The sequence below is a fragment of the Gymnoscopelus braueri genome (genome assembly GCF_963280865.1).
Source record: "Gymnoscopelus braueri genome assembly, chromosome: 13".
Lineage (NCBI taxonomy): Eukaryota > Metazoa > Chordata > Actinopteri > Myctophiformes > Myctophidae > Gymnoscopelus > Gymnoscopelus braueri.
In genome coordinates, this window is record NC_137615.1 from 49,735,411 (window position 1) to 49,758,689 (window position 23,279).

Consider the following 23,279-nt stretch of genomic DNA (forward strand, 5'->3'; position numbering starts at 1 on the left):
GAATATAGAACATCACCAAACCCGGTACTGTTTGTTTTTTTAATAAAAATGTTAACTTCCTGTTGATTTTACTATTTGAAGATCCGTATCCGTATCCGCGGATCCAGTCCGGGTTTTCTTCTAAATAAAAATACTTATTTTAATTTAAAAAAAAACTCATGGCATTTAAAACAATTATAAGACCTATGTGGGAAAAAAATAAGACAGACAGACATACAGACAGACAGACAGACCCTCTTGCACAGGACCAGACTCCTGCAGAGTTGTGCCGTAACGCTATGATTGCTTTTTTTTTTTTATCTGTCGGAAAGGTCAAAGGTCTAGGTCACAATCAAGTTCAAGGTCAACATTAATAGTGTGTCATATCTTCTCAGGAACACAGAGACACAGAATGAGATGTTGGTGCAGGCACAGGGGTTTGCATTTTTATATTGTGTATGTAATGTAATGTAATGTAATGTAATGTAATGTAATATTGACCTTGTGACCTTAAAATGCTTTTGTTTAGCATTTTTGTATACAGTGTATACAGTAACTGTAAATAGCCTATCCTGTTATTTTCATTACTTTTTCCTTTAGATTTGTACCCCTTTTTCCCTCATTCCTCCCCTCACACATTTATGTGTTGTCACTGCTGTTGTATCCCACTGAATTACTGTACCTGTGAGGACGTATAGCCTCCGTCCTACTCCTCCCGCCCAACACTCCCTGCTGACACCCCAGCCCGTAGGCAGTGGCGTAAAGTAACTAAGTACATTACTTAAGTTCTGTACTTATTTACAATTTTGAGGGATTTGTACTTTACTTGAGTATTTCCAATTTGCAATACTTTTACTTCTACTCCACTACATCTCAGATCCAAATATTGTGCTTTTACTCCACTACAATTATTTGAAAACTTTTGTTACTAGTTACTTTGTAGATTTGGATTATTACACATACATTAACCACTTCAGCCCTATTTAAACTTTGGCTATTTGAAAATAGCCGACCTACAAGCTCACAATGCATCGCATTGTGAGCTTGTAGATCTGCTATTTTCAATATTTTTTTTATATTTGAAAACTTGTGAAATGAGGCATTCTGCATAGTGAGTACTTTCTACTTTTGGTACTTTAAGTACATTTTGATACCAATACTTTTGTACTTTTACTCAAGTGCATTTTGAATTCCGGACTTCTACGTGTAGCAGAATATTTGTACGTTGCAGTATTGATAATATTACCTAAGTGAAACATTTGAGTACTTTTACCACCCCAACCCATAGGAATACATTCAGTGACTAAGGGTGGATTCAGACTATGGTCCCGGGTGCGCACCCCGGACCACATGGCAGATGTTGCGGTAGTGTGAACGTAGCGTACCGTTCCCCTTAACGCATCACCGTACCGTACCCGAAACTACCTGGGGAGGTAGTCTCGGGTCCGATTGCTGCGGACTCGGGAACGGAACGTGGCAGTTTGAATCCATCCGTACCAAGAGAAGGAAGTGGACTGCTAATCATATATCATTTATATATTTTTATAATGACGCATTATTTTAGCTGGGTTATACCTTCTCATAGTTCTACTTGAATGTTGACAAGAAATAATAATCCCGCTAGTGTTTGAGTAGCACGAGCCGTGAAAAAATAATAAACAAAAAACACATGTGTGGCGAACGTATATATAAGGTGTTATGGCTTGGCTCCAAGGCCACAACAAAAAAGGGGAAACGACACGGAGGTATGCCAAAAATAAGTGCTTTTTATTAATAAATGATTTTAAATGATCATAAGATAAAGCAACTGGATTCAACTGAACATAATTAACTGATTTCAACTGAGCATAATCAAAGTAACATAAGCAGACAGTGCTCTTCGGTGTGACCGCTCCAGCGGCCTCAGGAGGACTGAAGAGAAAGAATATCATTAGAGCAGGTGTTTTATAGTGTCTGAGGAAACAATGGTCAGGTGTCTCCCCTTCCACCAATCATCTCCAACTCCACCCTCCAAGTCAGCACTGCAATGGAAATGTACTGAAACACACCCACACACACTCCTATAGCAAAGGCCCAGGGGCCGTCACACCCCCCCCCCTTCAAAACAGGGTCCCAAAGGGAACCCCAGACTTTATGCTATACATAAATCACCTACAAATGTGCAAATATTTACAAAAAATTAACCCCCTTCGAAACTAACCCCCCCAATTCACATATATATTCTGCTTCTGCCCCACCCCCCTCAGCAACTGGTACCTTGGAGCCTTTAAGAGAAAAGTTAAGGCATTATGCAAAACAGAAAATGAACTCAGAATTAGTTACATGGGGCTCTAGACAAAGCGTCCGCAACCACATTATCCTTTCCTTTTACATGGCGTATATCTAATGTGTAGCACTGAAGAAATAAGGACCACCTAATCAGCCTCTGATTTGGACTGTGCAGTGAGTGCAAAAAGGTTAATGGATTATGGTCTGTGTACACCACCACAGGTCCAGAACCCACATAAACCTCAAAGTGCTGCAAAGACCATATCAAAGCCAAAGCTTCCTTTTCAATCACTGAATAGTTCAACTGATACCTGTTAAATTTATTTGAAAAAAAACACACAGGTTTTTCAATGCCCAATTAATCCTCCTGTAGCAAAACTCCCCCTGCACCCACATGACTGGCATCAACCTGCAGTTTAAAAGGCCTTTCCATGTGTGGAGCAGCTAGAACAGGAGCATTATAGAGGATCTTCTTGGCACTTTCAAAAGCCAGCTGACAAACAGGAGACCAGATGTATTTTACATTACCCTTAAGAAGGTCAGTCAGTGGTGCCACTACAGTTGAAAAGTTTCTACAGAAGGCTCTATAATATCCTATAAAACCTAGATATCTTTGCAATTCTTTTTTTGTTGTCGGTGGTGGGTACTTTTCAACTGCTTCTACTTTTGCACGCACTGGACGCACTTCACCCTGTCCCACCTGGCGACCAAGGTAGGCCTACGTCACAGTGGCACGCGCAAAATCACACTTGGCCAGATTCACAGTAAGGCGCGCCTCAGCCAAGCGCCTAAACAGTGCTCCTATGCGCTTCATGTGAGAAGACCAAGTGTCTGAGTAAATTACCAAGTCATCTAAGTACACTGCACAACCTTCCAGGTTACCAACCACTTTATTCATTAAACGTTGAAACGTTGCTGGTGCATTGCGTAACCCGGAAGGCATAACAGAATACGAGTACAGTCCAGACGGAGTAATAAACGCGGCTATTTCGTGTGCGCGCTTTGACAAGGGAACCTGCCAATACCCTTTTAAAAGATCAAACTTACTGATGAACTTTGCAGCCCCGACCTGGTCAATGCAGTCATCCATACGGGGTACGAGTCAGGTTTCGTAACGTTATTTACTTTTCTGAAATCTGAACAAAAGCGAAACGTCCCGTCCGATTTTGGAACGAGTAGACACGGCGATGCCCAACTCGATGCAGAATGTTCAGCAATGTCATTTTTTAGCATGTAATCAATTTCAGAATCCAAAAATGTGCGCTTCTCTGGACTTACCCTATAAAACCGCTGTCTTATAGGTTTGGGATCCGTTACCTCAATATCATGTTCTATCACATGCGTAATAGATGGAACATCCCAAAACAAGCTTGGGTACTCACGTATCAGCTCCACCAACTCTGCGCGCTGTGACTCTGATACATGAGACAAAACACCATTTAGATCCGCCAATACCTCCACATTTTTTAGTCGGCCGGACAACAGCGCGGTGTCATGATTTGGCAAACCATCCTCACAAAATGCATCATTATTCGCTTTCGTTTTCATTTTCACCCCATGTGCGTTACTAACACACACAGGGCGAGTGCAATTAAATGCTGCGCTCAGCGCCTGTGGCGCCCGGGCAAGATATGGTTTTATAAGGTTAACATGGCACAACTGATTTTGCTTACGACGACCTGGAGTGGCAACAAGATAATTTTGCTCTGTCAGCTGTTTAATCACATTATATGGTCCCATAAATTTAGCCTGGAACGGTGAACCCACAATAGGCAATTAAGCTAAAACTTGGTCACCTGGACTAAAAACACGCTGCTCAGCTCTACGGTCATACAAACGTTTCATTTTCTTTTGTGCAGATTGCAGTCTTTCCTTTGCCAACTCCGTAGCCGAATAAAGTCTGTGCCTAAATCCATTTACGTAATCAATTAGATTGTTAGGCGGATCAACCTCTTTCCAATCGTCTTGTAGAACCGCTAATGGTCCTCTCGCTGTATGACCAAACACAAGTTTGTTTGGACTAAAACCCAAACTCTCCTGCGTTACTTCTCTAGCAGCGAGTAATAACCATGGTAACCCATCCTCCCAGTCTGCCTCCATCTGAACACAGTATGCCCGCATCAATGATTTTAATGTCTGATGGAAACATTCCAGCGCCCCTTGGCTTTGCGCATGGTACGCCGACGCTTTGTTGTGTTTAACCTTCAGTTGTTTCAACACTTGGGCAAACAAATGAGAGGTAAAATTAGAACCCTGATCACTCTGAATCATAATCGGAATCCCGAAGATTGAAATAAACTGAGTGAGCGCACGCACCACTGACTTCGCTGTAACCGTGCGTAATGGATACGCAGCAGGATATCTGGTGCTCTGGCACATCACGGTCAACAAATACTTTGCACCAGACTTGGCGCAAGGCAGAGGGCCTACACAGTCCACAATCAAATGCTCCAACGGCTGGGAAATAGCTGGAATAGGATACAGAGGGGCCACTTTGATGGACTGATTTGGCTTTCCCGTTAACTGACAGGTATGACATGTTTTAATGTAGCCGGCAACACTTTTCTTAACCCGAGGCCAGAAAAAGATTCTCAGAACACGGTCATATGTTTTCCCCACTCCCATATGTCCCGACTCATCATGAGCGACCTGCAACACTAAGTCACGAAATTTGGAGGGAACAACAATTTGATAAATAGGATCTCCAATGAACCCCTCGCCATGCGGCACCCATTTGCGCAGCAGCACCTCATTCTCCATGAAATAACCCTGTGCAAGATTATCCACCTCACTTTTGGAGAGCACCATCTGGAATAGATCCTTTAATGTGGGATCTGATGTCTGCTCACTCACCAATTCACTGAGTGGAATAGACACTGGAGTGTCTGCCAAAGACAACAACACCCCATCCATGACACCACCCTCTGATTCTGTCTCCCCCCGAACCTCGGCACTGTCACTGGCTTTTTTCATGGCACGCGTCATAGCGCATGCCTGAAACACATCAGGGAAAAGCTTCTCATTCTCATCAAGGCCCTTGGTAATCAATGGTACTGGGACCAGAACCGGACTTACAGGCTGAACCCCATGATCCGCACACACCCGTTCCCGCGCCACATCATTTCCCAAAATTACCGTTACCCCGTTCACTGGAAGAGCTGGTCGTACTCCCATTCGCACCTCACCTACAAATAAATCTGAATGAAACATTAACCTGTGTACCGGGACATGGAACACAGCCATTCCCATGCCTAACACAGGAAGAAAGGATCCGGTATGATTCTCCTCAGAGAAGGGCAGAGCAGATGACAAGATGAATGAATCGAACGCGCCTGTGTCTCGTAGTATCGTAACTGGCACTTTCTCTCCACTACCAATCAGGGACACATAACCCTTTGAAACAAAGGGTAAGAAGGAACTTTCAGGTTTTGACATTTTCGGTACCTCAGCCATCGGCTGTGCAGCACCACTGGTACCGGGTAAGGATGTAGCAAATGCCGCTGGCTTAGCTTTAGACCCGCCGTTCTTATTACGTGACCTAAGCATGGGACATTCCTTTTTCCATTGTCCTGCCTGATGACAGAAATGACAGGAGTTACCGGAGTCATCTACAGCACGACCACTCGGTCCACTCTTGTGCTCCGCACTCCATGCCCCACTGGTCCTACCAGGGAAATATTTTCCCCCAATAACTTGGCCAGCTTCTCTGCCACCCCCAAATCCACCAGTAAATCTACGGTTGTCCCCACATCCCTTATGCATTAACGAGAACTCATCGGCGAGTGCCGCAGCTTCAGCTGCAGTCTGTGCCTTCTGCTCACTTATATGAACGGCCACTTGCTCAGGGACTGAGTTTTTGAATTGTTCAAGTACAATCAGATCTGCCAGATCATCATAGTCATCGACTCCTGAGGCTACACACCAACGATTAAAGTGTGTGGACAGGTCACGGGCAAACTCCAAGTAGGATCTATTGCCTCGCTGCCACGTTCTAAACCGCTGGCGGTAAGCCTCGGGTACCAATTCGTAGGTACGAAGCACTGCGGCTTTCACCTCTGTGTACTTACAACTGTCCCGTGCCGACAGTGAAGCAAACGCCTCCTGTGCACGACCAGTCAGCACACACTGCAACAGGACTGTGCGGTCTGCATCACTCCAGTCCCTAGTGTCTGCCACCCGCTCGAATAAAGTGAAAAACACCTCCACCTCCTTCTCGTTAAATTTGGGGACTAACCGTAGACTTTTTAAGATCCTGTCCTTATCACCTGATTCCCTTTTCACCTCACTTAACTTTCCATCCCTCACCAGCTTGAGCCTCGTGTCCTCAATTTCTAATCTTGCCATCTCCGCTCTGTGCCTCATTTTCTCCATCTCCAAATCCTTCTCCTTTAACTGTACTTCCTTCTCCTTTAACTGTACTTGCAGTTGTAATTGCAAATTCAATAATATTTCCTGCTGTTCAAAAGTTAAGACAGTCACAGATGGTACACTCTCCTAACCTCAGCCTGCACACTTACTGTTGGAGGTGGGGTCAACACCTTTTGCTCTATTAAGCTATCCATAATCATGGATTTAAAGTTGTCCTTCCTGGACCTTTTATCGCCAATTTCAATTGCATAGTGCTCTGCAATTAAAATTAGCTGATCTTTGGTGCAGGCACCTAACCCCGCCTCCGACGGAGCCAAGAAAAAATCAGTAACCTCCATTTTTTTTTTCTTTTTTTTTTACTTTTGAAAAAAATCCAAACCAAAAAATAAAACAATACCAAATTAAACCAAAAACCTCTAGTGACAAAAGAACGCAACAGAAAACAAATCAATTAAATTGAGCCTCCCCACAGACTGCCTATACCAAAAACGTATCTAACTGCACTCTAGTCTTCAGAGGGTTTCTGCGGCCAGGTACTTACGCACTAAAACCCGCTAGCGTGGAAAAGCGACCAGCAAGCTGGCAACCCCCCAAAACTAGGTACATGCTCCCAGCCACTTTCACCCCACACTACTTTTTACCCGCTCACGAATCCCAAGGGAAAACGCGCTATTCCTACCCGAGTTGGCTCAATAAAACCGATTTGCAAAATAACTATACTTACGCTCTTATGTCACCAGACCTTTAACAAATTCTCCGACCTCCGATCGTTCCCCAAAGAATGCAGGTAAGGAATCCCCAGCACTGACGTCACCAGCGGCTTTCCCAATTCCCACGGCCCCACCCCCCTGCTGCCACCAAGGGTAGGTGCGAACCTGAACCCTGCTTGTTGAACACAAGCAAATTAAACTACAATAGGCCTACTCAAACTTTGTAGTTTACTAATTTTTTCCGTTTTAGACGAGCCCCCATTTGTTATGGCCTGGCTCCAAGGCCACAACAAAAAAGGGGAAACGACACGGAGGTATGCCAAAAATACGTGCTTTTTATTAATAAATGATTTTAAATGATCATAAGATAAAGCAACTGGCCTTCAACTGAACATAATTAGCTGATTTCAACTGAGCATAATCAAAGTAACATAAGCAGACAGTGCTCTTCGGTGTGACCGCTCCAGCGGCCTCAGGAGGACTGAAGAGAAAGAATATCATTAGAGCAGGTCTTTTATATTGTCTGAGGAAACAATGGCCAGGTGTCTCCCCTTCCACCAATCATCTCCAACTCCACCCTCCAACTCAGCACTGTAATGGAAATGTACTGACACACACCCACACACACTCCTATACACGAATCCACGGAGCGCTGCCCTGCGCGCAGCCATTGCTGCGGTGTCAACGCTCCGCGGACGCGACACCGCAGCAAGGCCGCCTACAGGCAGCTACAGGCAGCGCGTCTGTGGATTCGTCTATACTAGCAAAGGCCCAGGGGGCCGTCACAAAGGATAAATATACCAAGGATTAGTCCGTGACATCACTGCTAAAATACCAAGGATGCATCAGTGACGTGACTATCATATTGATAATAACAGAGACGCGAGAGACGACGTTACATTTTGAGGTTTCAAAGACCAACGCACACACTGCTTTGGTTTTGTATTGTTGTTCTGTTATTATTATAACTCAAGACAACGTCAGGAACACAGTCAAACTTTATTATTCACTTTAAACTCTGACAAGTGACTCTTCTTTTGTGAATGAATTGGGGCGGCCATAGCTGAGTGGTTAGTGAGCCCGCCTAGGGAACCAGCTGCCCCTGGTTGCCCCAGGTTCGATTCCAGGCTATCCCAGCATATGTGCCGATGATATGAAATTTGTCCCTGAGCAAGACTCTTAACCCCAATTGCTCACAGGTTCTCATTGGAAACAAGACCGCAAGGACTTTCATGAACGACCAGTTAAAAGGAATTATCCTTATCCTTATAATGACATTCTCTATCTCCCAAAGCCCCATAGTCAACAGCGCCCCCATGAGGCACATATTTACCATTACTGTTGCATAACGTGTACTCGAGTACGGAAGAATTTTGGCCAATGTGAATGCTGGCCCGCTGGTAAAGGCCAATCGTACTCGGGAACGGTTCGAATCAATCGGACCCAGTCTGAATCCGCCCTAATACCACCCCGACAGACGCTCGACAAAGCCAGACGGTGGATTCAAACCCCTAGACTCAGTGGTGGCGGGCTGGCACTTTACCACTGCGCCACCCGATTGCCCCGTACGTATGTAACTACTGTAACAAAATTAGCAAATTAACACTCAAACTCTAGTCTTTGTGAAAAATCTTCAAACATAGCAAAAATAGCATATCCACAACCTGCCTGAATCTCGCCCCTGACTAAAACATACAATACAAAACTGAAACCAAACTAAAACTAAACCTTTAAAAAAAACGAAAAACTAAACTGTAGCAAACCAGCTTTAACAATGAATTCGAACACAATTGAAAACAATAACCTAAAGAAAAAAAAAACGTAATGAGAAATGCAAAACTATGATAACCTTGCTTGCCCAAGGCTGAATGCATTACAGTAGAAACAATAAAACTGGCACATCCACTGGACGGCAGGTGCAGGACCAACAGTGGAATATAAGAAATAATAAAGTCTGCAGACAGTGACACTTGCACAATGTGCAGACTTTATTATTTCTTGCATCCATTACTGTACCATGTGTTTCGCAACAGCCTAACAGCGAGTCCCTATCCCATGTCTTCTCGTCTCGCTGGGACACCCATAGCCGTTACTGTACAGTCAGCCTGATCTCACACAATTTAGTATACATTGCACGGACCCAGTGCACGTCATTCCGTGCATAGCCGCCTAGACAACCCGAAAATCCGTGCATATGTACGGCGAGTCCCACGGTGGGCGTAACCGGTTGCAGCCCGGAAGCAGAGCAGTCCCCACAACATGATTTACGATTCTGTGCCTATCGGTACATAACTCAAACGGCGCTGAGTAGGCTCAAGCGAACGTCGCAACGTTCGGGACGGCAACTCGTTCGCTTTAGCTCACTCGGTGGTCCCTCACGTGGCTCCAGTTCGCTTGAGACTGCGCGCCTCCGAAATGGTTTAGTCAATGGAGGAGATGCGAGGCGGCTATGCGCAGATTTTCTGGTTTTCTAGGTGTCTATCAGTGGTGGAAAAAGTATTCAAATGTTTTACTTAAGTAAAGGTATCAATACTGCAATGTAGAAGTACTCTGTTACAAGTAAAAGTCTGGTGTTCAAAATTTACTTGAGTAAAAGTACTGAAATGTTTGAAAATAGCCTATCTACAAGTTCACAACGTGTCGCGATGCGACGCGTTGTGAGCTTGTGGATCGGCAATTTTCAAATACAGTAGCCTAGGTATAAAATAGGACTAAAGTGGTTAATGTATGTTTTATAATGTAATAATTTATATCTGAAAAGTAACTAGTAACTAAAGTTTTCAAATAATTGTAGTGGAGTAAAAGTACAATATTTGCATCCGAGATGTAGTGGAGTAGAAGTAAAAGCATTGGAAATTGGAAATACTCAAGTAGAGTACAAATACCTCAAAACTTTACTTCACTTAAGAACAGTACTTGAGTACAGGTACAGTACTTAGTTACTTTCCACCACTGGTGTCTATGCACGGAATGACAGTCCGTGCAATGTATACTAAGTTGTGTGAGATCGGGTTGCTATGTACAGTATGTTGGCCTCTGACGGAAGTGGAGAAAACAGGGGGAAAAAAACTAAAACTTCCCTATCAAACAATCAATCACAGATCAAACATTTCTCACCGGCTTGTTCCAGTTTGCGGCGGATGGACAGCGGAGGAATCAATCGATGGCAGTAATCATGGCTAACTTACATGCCCGGAATGTTAAAGGAGCCTCTAGGAAACGGCTGGGGCTGCTTGCTGTTCAACCCCCGGGAGGATTTATGACCCCTATACCCGCGGCCCAGCAGAGCAGCGCTAACGGCGCCGCCCGCTCAACATCATACACTCGCCTGATGGAGTGCCCGGCGTTTCAGGGAAAATCACCGCCCTCTCACTCCGGTGCCAGGAAACGATAATGTTTCATAATTCTGCCAGGATGTGTTAAAAGCTGTATACCTGTGCATGCGATCTGTGGGGACGAGAACGGCTCTTCTAGGTAGAGATGTATACCGATCAAAATGTTTCCTTCCCTGATACTCTATAACTTGCGTATCGGTTGATAACGAGTACCGCTACGATACCAGTGTGTGATTAAAAAAAGAAAAATAGTCTAGGACAGTGGTTCTCAAAGTGCGGTCCGCAAAAAACCCCACTCACACCTCAGGGTTCCTTTAAAGGGTTCCAAATGGACCCTTACAGGTCTGTAACTCTGAGAGTGTACAAATGGAACCAAATGGACCCGTAAGGGTCCATTTGGTTCCATTTCTCAGAGTTATGGGAGTCCTTGAAATTAAAAAGTTTGAGAGCCACTGATATATAGGAATAAATTACAATTCCATTAATAATAGTTAAAGGGATATTTGACTTTGAAAAATAAATTGGGTCATTTTACCGTCTACTCAGGCTTTTGTGAGCCCCCCAGACAGTTTTTAAGTTGCTTGATTCAGTATTTAGACATTTGATATTCATTTTCCTATACAAACCCAGATTCATCAAAAACGCCCGTCCTTGGTTCTAGTGACTCATCCTGCCCTCCTAATACGTGAGGGGCCGTGTTTTTTCGATTACTTTTTTAATTTATATAATTTGTTTTCATTTTCCCAAAGAAATATAAAAAATAAATGAAAAAAGTAATTAAAAAAACATGGTCTCCTCACGTATTAGAAGGACAATATCAGTCACGAGAACAAGGACGGGTGTTTCCGATGAATCCATCATGGTCAAAATGGAGTTTGAAGTTACAATGCGTTTGTGTAGGAAGGGGGCGTGTCTGATAAAATTAATATCAAATTATCTAAATACTGAATCAAGCAACTTAAAAATACCATCATGTAGAAATACCCTGTTGCAAGTAAAAGTCCGGTAATCAAAATTTACTTGCGTAAAAGTACAAAAGTATGGCATGAAAATATACTTAAAGTACCAAAAGTAAAAGTACTCATTGTGCAGAATGTATATATATATTTTTTAAATAGCCGATGTACAAGCATCGCGACGCATTGTGAGCTTGTAGATCGGCTATTTTCAAATAGCCGAAGTATATGCTGTATATAGGGCTGAAGTGGTTAATGTATGTTTTGTAATAATTATTCAAAACCTTCAAAGTAACTATAACTAAAGTTTTCAAATAACTGTACTGGAGTAATAGTATGATATTTGCCTCTGAGATGTAGTGGAGTAGAAGTAAAAGTATAGAAAATTGTACTTAAGTACAATACTTGAGTAAATGTACTTAGTTACTTTCCACCACTGCCATTAGCCCACTTCACGGAAATGTCCCAAATTCTCATTCATGGATGGCGTTGGAAAACGTGTGCATTACAATTCACTCCACATTTGGATAGAGAGAAGTCATGTGCTCCGCCATGAACTTCATCCAACCCTCCAGTCCAGAGGCTGTTACCAAAAAAAAAACTGGAGCACTTTCCCTTTTTTTGTCTCACTTTCTTGTGTCCTAAACCCAGTTTGTCTCCCTCCCTCCCTTTCTCCCTCCCACCCTCCCTGCCTGCCCTCCTTTTGCAGTCTGAGACCCAGCGGCACACATACAGTACAGGTTGGCCTGTCTCCACATAGAGAGAGAGAGAGAGACAGTACAGTAGAGTAAATGTCTCGACATGGAGAGAGACAATAATCCATTAAGACCGGGAACGCATCTGTGTCATTTTAAGATTTCTCTGGCTATATTCAAAAATAGCTCATATACAATTGTAGATGGATGTAGTGGACGATTTCAGCAAATCTTTGAAATATATAAATATGTTTCAAAGCGAACATTTTTAACTCCGATCTGTGCTTCTGGGGGTCCCTGGAACAACATATTTTGAGATGGAGGTGCGTGGCCAATACATATCATTTTGGGGGTCCTTCACATGGAAAAGTTGGGGCACCACTGATATAGCAACACACTGTTAGTATTTAGAAAACATTGTTAGATGTATTTGGCTGCGGACCCCCATCTCTCATCATCTGCACATATTTTTCCAAAATAGCAGATCTACAAGCTCATAGCGCTACAAGCTTGTAGATCTGCTATTTTTGAATAGACAAAGTATAACATATGGATAAAGTGGTTACAATGATTGTGATGCTTTATTAACACATTTGGCTGGGGACCCCTTGTACCCTCCCAAGGACCCCTGGGGCTCCCCGGACCCCCTTTGAGAACCAATAGTAATATTACAGTAGCCTATAGTAAATTCCTCGGCTTAGACAGACAGCACTGTGCGCTTGTAGATCGGCTATGGTGTGAGTCAGGGGGTGAATTACTGCTCTATCTATACACTATTATGATAATAACACAATCAGCTCCCCAAAACCGTGCACTGCCCAAATCCAATAATACCATGAGGGCGAGCAGACAGAGACAATGAGCATATTAGTATTATTATTGTCTCCGAATCACTTTATCCCCCCAGCGCAATGGCTGCAGAGGAAATGTGTTTTTTTTTGTGAATGGAGACATATAACAGATGTAGGGCGGTTGGTTGGTTGTGTAGCTTGTCAATCAAATCATCCCGCCCCTCCTACAGCATACCCTACTTTATCATCAATTTTAAAATAAATGGGACCATAATTTACTAAAATTGAAAGAAGACATTAAACTAGCGACTGGAAGCATAAGTATTTATGACAATGTTTATTAAGGTAATAAAAGTAAATAAAAAGTCTAAAGTTCGGCAAAAAACGTTCGGCATTGAGAGTTAATTCTTCTGACACCAGCAGGGGTAAAAAAGCGAAACTACAGGCCATTCATATGAACTTTTACTTCCTATATAGACTCAATTTCATAGGCGGATGCTAGTCCCTTTGGTTGCTATATAAATTACATATAGCAAAAATCTAAAATGACACCGATGCCACAGATCGGAGTACTTCTTCCACCTGGAAATGAATCTATTCCTGTCTGGGTGGCACGTACAGTACAGTATACGTGTCATGTGAGCGGCGCGTGCTTATTGTCACGGTTGCTATATCGCACGCCAGCCCGGTGCCTGTCTTTCTACGGCGTGCTCTGGACGGGCACCAGCTTCTGCTGAGGGAAAAGGGCACAGTGACTGGAGCGTGTGGCCCGTCTGTTGCACATGGCTCCCTGCGCAAAGGGCCCACGTCACGTGACGTCAGGGGACACGGGGCCCTGGGCACACGCCACGCACACGCGGTCCGCGGGCAGGCACCGCGTTGCCAAGGCCCCTCCGCCTCACGCTGTGTCGGTGGCAAGGTGGACATATGCCGCAGCCGAAAGTAGAGCCCTGTCCATTAGTCACACACACGCACGTGTGCAAGCATGCACACGCACACGCGCACACGCACACACACACTCCTCGCGGAGAGAGAGAGAGAGAGAGAGAGAGAGAGAGAGAGAGAGAGAGAGAGAGAGAGAGACAGAGAGAGACAGAGAGAGGGGGTAGAGAGACACAGAGGGATGGATACAGACAGACAGACAGACAGACAGACAGACAGAGACATATAAAAACACAGAGAGAGAGAGAGGCAGAGACAGATAGAGCGACACTGAGAGAATGACACACAGACAGACAGACAGACAGATAGACAGAGACATAAAAACAGAGAGAGAGAGAGGCAGAGACAGATAGAGCGACACTGAGAGAATGACACACAGACAGACAGACAGACAGATAGACAGAACACAGACACACAGAAACACAGACACACAGACAGACGGGAGCTGAAACAAACGTTTAAATGGCGTTCCTTTTTATTTATCGTTCTCCATTCCTATCATTGTAGACGTTTTATCATCTTTGCATCATTCCATGTGGAATTCCACTCCCCCCAGCCAGACTATCAGTCCTAGAGGTGTAAACATCACACGTGCGTCATGGCAATATATCTCTCTCACCGAATTGAATTTAGTCGAAAATTGAATTGAGAGAGCAGGCGAGAACGGAGGGAGAGATGGAGCGAGAGAGAGGGGGAGAGAGTAGAGAGAGAGACAGAGAGGGAGAGAGAGGGGGAGAGAGAGAGATCCCGTGCTGTGACAGATTAGCTGAAAGGTGTATGAGAGTGATGGAGGCAGTGAGAGAGAGAGAGAGAGAGAGAGAGTACAAGAATGCCACAGATCGAGCATTCAGCCACATTTATGCTTCGGAAATAGCAGACAAGTAATGCGTTGTGAGCCTGTCTGCTATTGTAGGCCTATGTTAGAAGCATGACACCATCATAAGACAAAGTATATAAATAGAACTTAAAAAAGGATAATCGGGTGCGCACTGGTGGCGAAGCGGTAAAGTGCCTGGTCCAGCACCACGGAGATTGTGGGTTTGAATCCACCGTGGCGCATCCGGCTTTGTAGACCGTCTATTCGTTCAAGGGGTTTGGGGGAGAGAAGTCGGGTGGGAAGGGTGATATTATCAGCCTGAAGCTGCGTGGAGCTTCAGTCTGACATTGGCTGCGGTGTCCGCAATACAAGGGTGGGGGATTAGAATTTCCCCTAAACCAATCACAAGAGATCCACAGATCCGCCTACATCTGACATCATCGCACAGCTTGTTTTAGCAGATATTCGCTGATTGGCTTGTCGTTAGACCCACCCCCACCTCCGACTCTCATTGGACGGTATCGAAAATATCCTATAGGCTCACATTTCAAGACCAAGAGGCAGTCCACTCAGAGAGTGGGCGGGGTCTATGGTTTGGAACCAGGCTAGTGATATACTATATGGGCTGGGGGCGGCACCTGTCAGCAGGGAGTGTTGGGCGGGAGGAGTAGGACGGAGGCTCTATTATGTCCTCCCGGTGGGGGCTCCTGCTGAGTCAGTAGGAGGCAACGGCAGTTACAACACACAAGGGGACCTATTGGGGACCCCCATGGGTCACGGTTTTCATCATTAGTTAATCATTACACTGTCAAATCTATTCTACACTGTCAAATCCTCCAGTGTTGAGCATACACCCGTGTGTATGCTCAACACTGGAGGATTTGACTCCATTTTGGCTCCATTTGTACACTTTTACAGACCCGTACGGTTCAATTTCGAGTGTCCGTGAAAGAAAACGCTGAAGAAATTGTTTAAGCCCTTTGAATTGACATCTTTACATCTGTGTTTTGTAAACAGATTACAAGTTTGCCCTGTATATTTTTGTCGTCCTGGGTGAATGCGGAACCTTTGCCTACAGAGAAGCTAAGCTCTCGACTCGATGGCTGTAATCTTCCCCGAGATTAAACTCTCTAGTGTGAGCCTTTGTGTACAATAAACTGCCGCTCGCTAACTGAAAGGGGACATTTTAGTCGTGCCTATAAAGCTCTCACAGAGGGAGAGCAATCGGCGACCAGTTTAATAAAGAAGTTAACTGGCGAAGTGTTGAGACGACATCTGTCACCGGGCAGCTCTGCTGGGCGTTCCAGTGGAGAAGTATTGCACTTTCATGCCTCGTAATGGAATGCTGGAGATTGTATTTAACCACTGTCAACCTGCGGAGTCCCTAGTTTGGACATGCCAGTATCAATGGTGGACAAAGGACTCAACCCCTGTACTTGAGTCGAAGTGTATATAGAGATCAGGGCAGGGTCTTCAATGTTTTTCAGGCTAAGGAGCCCTTCGCTGAGAGAGAGATGAAGCAGGGACCCCCACTACGTATTGTATAAAATTGTGTTGTGAATTAAACTTTTTCATATAGATTTCATACATAACTTCATAGACTTGTTTGACAGTACTATCGTTGTTAAATAAATTATTGGTTCTCAAACTTGTTTCATGTCAAGGTGATATGTATTTGGCCACGGACCCCCATCTCAAAATATGTTGTTCCAGGGACCCCCGGAGGCAAAGATTTGAGTTACAAATGTTCACTTAAAAAAAATACGTATTCAAAGGTTTGCACAAATTCAAAAATAGCAGATCTACAAGCTCATAGCGCGGCACTCGGTGACGCACTATGAGCTTGTATATCTGTTTTTTTTAAATAAGTATAAAAGGTTAAAGTGGTTAAAATTATTGTGATGCTATATTAACACATCTGGTTAGGGACCCCCTGGAACCCCCCCAAGGACCCCTGGGGGTCCCCGGACCTCACTTTCAGAACCAATGATATAAATGTATGTTTTATTGTTTGTTAGTTTGTTTACACATTATCTTTTCTATTAATGTCTTGGATTTAACATGTATTTTAACGACCCTCGATACTTGGTAAACTCGGCCAAATGGAACCAAATGGATCCATTTGTTTACAGACCCATACGAGTCCATTTGAACCTGACGTATAGAGAAACAGTAACGTAATGCGTTCTCACATGCCTGGCCCGGCAAACCAACACGGATTCAGCAGAAGTCGACGTGCATGGGGAAGACGGCCGCATGTGCAGAAATGAGGCAATAACTTTGACTGATTTGCTGAGGGACGGTGAGAAAGCAGATTGATGTGCATACGATCCCTTGCTGCCTGTGTCGGATGTAATATGCAGCGGAACTGGCCTCCAGGTCCTTTGTCTGTGTGCGGGGCGGACAGTTCCTGTGTTCTATAGGGGATTGAAGGTTATAGGCCTTATGTTCCTTATTAACAAAAAGAAAGCCGAGGGATAGGATTGTTCCGTGCTTGTTGTGAATGCATCAGTGCATGTAGGGGGACGTCTGGTGTCTGGCCAACCCTGGTAGGGCCAACCTGGGATCATGAGGCCTTGTGTGTTTGTAGGTATAGTCGGACATTTTTATTACAAAATCATACGTTTTATTTTTGGGTCATTATATTTTCTAAAAGAAAATGATAACAAAAGAAAGTACATTTTTGAAGAAAGTAAAAAAATACTAAAAAGTTTTTATGTAAAGTGGCTAAAACAAAACAAAAATGTTTGTGTGCCCTTCTTTCATTAGACCCCATCTTGTTCAAACTGAAAGATGTCATGAAATCGCTTTATAGCTAACTTTTTTGCTAAGCTTAGGAGGCATGTACCAGTCACAGTCTCAGCTGCCGGTCCTGCCCCCTCTGGCTATGGGATCGAGGGTTCTACAAACACACGCACACACGCACGCACACACGCACGCACGCACACGCACGCACGCACGCACGCACGCACGCACGCACGCACACACGCACACACACACACACACACACACACACACACACACACACACACACACACACACACACACACACACACACACACACACACTGCATTGCTTATTTCTCACCTCAAATGTTTACAGATACTGTACATGATTTAATTAACTGTTTATGTTTAAAATGAGTTATGTAGCCTACAGTCTGGCCGTCATTTTCAGTTGGATAAGCCAAAGAGTGTCTGCCTAATGAAAATCAGGTGCGAGTGGCGGAACAAGAGCTATGGGAATCATACCGGTTGAATGAAATCATGATTCATATTATATTCAAGGGCTTGCCTATGTCATCACGCAGCAGTGGTGTAAAGTAACTAAGTACATTTACTCAAGTACTGTACTTCTACTTTACTGGAGTATTTCCAATTGTCTATAGCCTACTTCTACTTCTACTCCACTCTCTTAGAGGCAAATATTGTACTTTTACTCCACTACAATTATTTGAAAACTTTAGTTACTACTTACGTTGTTGATATAAATGATTACATTATAAAACATGCATTAACCACTTTAGCCCTATTTTATACATAGGCTATTTAAAAAATAGCCGATCTACAAGCTCACAATGCGTCGCATCGCAACACATTGTGAGCTTGTAGATCTGCTATTTTCAAACATTTTAATACTTTTACTTTTGGTACTTTTTTCCCCACCACTGTCACGCAGTATGTTTGCGTTTTACAGGAGGTAATTGAAATTGGACTTTTAGGGACTTTTGACATAAGAATACACACAAATGGATTTAGTTTTTCAAATGTCTTGGCATCTAATGATAGGGATGTCCATGGGTATGCTCAAGCAAAGTGAGTGTATTTTTCTTTCCATTAGGGCTTTAAAGGGCACCTCTTAATGGATCACTGTTTACTGTTTATATTTCACATCGCAAGGAAAGCACTGAATGTACCCGGTAAAATGTCACACTTTAACTCATTCTCTTTATTACTCCACGTAACTAACTGTATGCTACAAACAAAATTATAGCTTTTGTTGTTGCAAAGCAAATAGAGGCCTTAACAGACAACGTCACACTGATAAGAGTAGTACTCCGTTACAAGTAAAAGTCCGGAATTCAAAATGTACTAAAGTACAAAAGTATTGGGATCAAAATGTACTTAATGTACCAAAAGTAAAAGTACTAATGTTTGAAAAAAGCAGATCTACAAGCTCACAACGTGTCGCATTGCAACGCGTTGGGAGCTTGTAGATCTGCTATTTTCACATAGCCTTGGTATAAAATAGGGCTGAAGTGGTTAATGTATGTTTTATATTGTAATCATTTATATCTGCAAAGTAACTAGTAACTAAAGTTTTCAAATAATTGTAGTGGAGTAAAGGTAAAAGTATTGGAAATTGGAAATAATCCAGTAAAGTAAAAGTAAAATTGTACTGACGTACAGTACTTGAGTAAATATACTTAATTACTTTACGCCACTGGAGAGTGTACAAATGCAACCAAATGGACCCTTAGGGTTGCTTCATACACTCTCAGAGCTGTTTCATGTATAACTCTTAGAAATGTCCCGCCCCTGCTGAGGGGATTCTCGTCTTTGGGACACAATTTAATATTAGGGTGAAGATTAGCGTTGTGAGCCAGCCTCTGTTCACTGTTTGGTGAGGATTATTAGCTAACCACCACTTGGGAGGGAACGGCCACTGTCCGTGTTTCTGAAGTTGATCTCCAAGCCAGGGAAGAGTCTGTCACTATCCATGGTGCTGAACTGCCCATGTGGGGTGTCCACTGAAGTAACTAAGTACATTTACTTAAATACTGTACTTAAGTATAGTTTTGAGGTACTTTAGCTTTACTGGAGTATTTCCAATTGTCTAGATCTGCTATTTTCAAACATTTTAGTAATTTTACTTTGGTACTTTAAAGAGGTGGTGCCATGGTTTTGCACTTTTTCTGTTTTTCATGTGTCTATGAGGTTGATAGAACTTCATTAAGCCCCCTGGTGGTGTTTTTATGGTGTTTTATGTCTTCTCTGACTATTTTGAGTTTCTTCCTGGAGGCTGAAACCTTGAGGGTCAAACGTGCCAATAGAAAAACAGCCATTTAATGACACAGTCAAAATATACCCTCCCCCTCATTATCATAACACAACATGTGTGAGCATGAGGAGGAGGGACTAGAACAGGTGGGTGGTGCTAAGGTGGTGGAGGAGTCTTTAAGTACATTTTGATGCCAATACTTTTGTAACTTGACCTTTGGCTCTGTACTTGTTGTTGGTCTGCTCTTTTTTCCCTCTACACCAAATGTCTTCACCAACAATAGCCAATCTACAAGCTAACAACTGCAACGGGTTGAGAGCTTGCAGATCTGCTATTTTTCTTGAATGTTTCCCCCAAAATAGGGACGCTATAGGATACAAGTAAAACTAAATAAAAAGACAAAGATTTGTGTAACTCTGAGGACCTCCTAGGGGTCTCGGACCCCCTGTTGAAGACCCATGGTGTATAAAGTAATCAGCAGGCACGTTGTCCTCCTGTGTTGCTCTGAAGGTCATTGTGTTTAGAGGGAATACATGAAAACAGAGAATGCACAGTGAAGTCCCGAGTTCTCATTTAACCGTGAGAGTGTAAAAGAAATAAATCAACGCTCCAGGGTTTCCATTGTGTGCCGTCCAGTGTGTGCATTTTTAAAGATGGAGTGCCATGATATTTTTCAACCCTAAAACCTGATCATAAGGTATTATTATTATGTAAGGATTTTTTTCAACAAAAAGAAAGTGTACAGTAAGTGTTAAAATGTTGTTTTTATGTAGACACACCCACCAGTTCATTAAGTATACCTGGTTCTCACCTTAGCACCTCCTCCACCACCTTAGCACCACCCACCTGTCCTAGTCCCTCCTCCTCCTCATGCCCACACCTGTTGTGTTATGATAATGAGGGGGAGGGTATGGCTTTGTGATGTCACTAAAGCGCTGTTTCTCAATTGGCACGTTTGACCCTCAAGGTTTCAGCCTCCAGGAAGAAACTCCAAATAGTCAGAGAAGACATAAAACACCATAAAAACACCACCGGGGGGCTTAATGAAGTTCTATCAACCTCATAGACACATGAAAAACAGAAAAAGTGCAAAAACATGGCACCACCTCTTTAAGAGCAAAGTGCAGTGGTGGAAAGTAACTAGGTACATTTACTTTACTTTGTACTTTACTTGAGTATTTCCAATTTCCAATACTTTTACTTCTACTCCACTACATCTCAGAGGCAATTATTGTACTTTTACTCCACTACATTTATTTGAAAACTTTAGTTACTAGTTACTTTCAGATATAAATGATTATATTATGAAACATACATGAACCACATTAGCCCTATCATATAACTAGGCTATTTGAAAATAGCCGATCTACAAGCTCACAACGCGTTGCATCGCGACGCGTTGTGAGCTTGTAGATCTGCTATTTTCAAACATTTTCCTATTTTTACTTTTGGTACTTCAAGTATACTTTAATGCCAATACGTTTGTACTTTTACTCAAGTAACACTTTGAACGAGGGCCTTTTACTTGTAACAGAGTATTTCTACATTGCAGTATTGATACTTTTACTTAAGTAGAAAATGTGACTACTTTTTCCACCACTGCTGGTATTCGGGGTGGGGGCGTGGCCACAGGAGACACATGGGTTAATGTGATGAATGGACCTGCAGCCCCCAGAACAAAACGACTGCGGGACCCTACGGCCTACACCCTCATATCCTCAGTCTTCATTTAGAGCAGGGGTCTTCAACAGGAGGTCCGGGATCCCTAGGGGTTCCTCAGAGATAGGCTGCAGGGGGGCCGCCAAATCGTTGTGCGATATAGGGACTATCCTATACGTACGGCTCAGATATCGAGGTCAGATATCATGTCTGTATTGATTATGATCATTATTTGTGTAAAAGTATATATATATTTGTTTGTAGGTTGTTGCTCATTTTGCTTATGGGAGCCATATCTTTGATCAGATTGTAGGCCATCCTCTGGTAACATCACAGATTCTGATTAAATATCCTGCCCTCGCGCATGTATCCATGCATGCACTCATTCAGGAAAACCCCATCCATATCTAGAAAGCCCCCCCAGAGAAATCTCATCGCACATGACCCTACATTGAATTATGATCTTCCAATTTCTTCTCATTAGCCAGAGCAAATCGATTGTGCGCGGGCCTGACAAAGCGTGAAGCTTAATTTACACTCACGCAAGGGTGCTGCTCGCCCCAAAATAAATGATCTACAACGACGCACCGATGCATTGTTAGCAGATCTGTTCTTCAGTCAGGAACATTCACGTCAAAGTAGGTTTAACCATTTATTGCAACAAATGGAAATGGGCTTGACCACTTACCATAGATCCTAGATCCTCTACACCAAATCTACAAGCTCACACAAGTCACATTACGGCACATTGTGAGTTTGTAGATTAATTACATTTTGTCGAAAGGTTTTTCCTCATCCTTGTGTATGTACATTGGTATATATAATAAACTCCCATTGCAATCAGAACTGCAGATTCACTCCCAATATTTTAACCACTTACGACCTCAATGCTCACAAGCTCACAACGAGCTTGTAGATCTGCTATTTTTGGCAAATGTTCCCCCAGAATAGGGATGCTAGGTTTCAAGTGGTTCGTGTAAAAGAAAAAAGAAGTTCCTATCACCCAAAGGTTTGGCGACCCCCCCTGTAGTAACCCCCCCTGTAGTAACCAAAGTGTGGTAAGGGACCCGTAAGGGTCCATTTGGTTCCAATTGTACACACTCAGAGTTATGGCGTGTACTTCCCTTATGCATAGTAAACTGGTGCTCCTTGAAATTAAAACGTTTGAGAAACACTGCCTTAGGGGTCCCGGACCCCCAGTTGAAGACCTCTGGTCTAAATTGTCATTATTGTTGGAGGCACTCGGGTGGCGCAGTGGTTAAGTCCCTGCCCACCACCACAGAGGCTGTGGGTTCGAATCCACCGTGGTGCATCCGGCTTTGTCGGGCGTCTATGTGAACACAATTGGCCCGTGTTGAGGGGAGGGAAGCCCGGCGGGGAGGGTGATATCGGTCATTGCACTAACTCTTATGGGCTGGGGGGCGGCACCTGTCAGCGGGGAGTGTTGGGTGAGAGGAGTAGGGAGAAGGGTCTACGTCCTCCCGGTGGGGGCTCCTCACTAGGTGAGTCAGTAGGATACAACAGCAAGGGCCCAGCATCCGCCTTTGAAATTGAGTCTATATAGGAAGTGACAGTTCATATGAATGGCCTGTAGTTTCGCTGTTTTACCCCTGCTGGTGTCAGACGAAATAACTCTCAATACAATTGGGTGGGTTTTTGCCGAACTTTAGACTCGATTGTATTACCTTAATAAACATTGTCATAAATACTATTATGCTTCCAGTCGCTAGTTTAAAGTCTTCTTTCAATCACCATGAT

The 23,279-nt window shown here is 43.5% G+C and overlaps 1 protein-coding gene across 1 annotated transcript in view; it reads left to right on the forward strand.

Moving 5' to 3' along the window:
• grin2ca (glutamate receptor, ionotropic, N-methyl D-aspartate 2Ca) overlaps positions 1–23,279 on the forward strand; it is a gene marked incomplete at both ends in the record, with an annotated part of 133,050 nt that overhangs the window by 13,723 nt on the left and 96,048 nt on the right. The gene's annotated exons all lie outside the window — the stretch shown is intronic.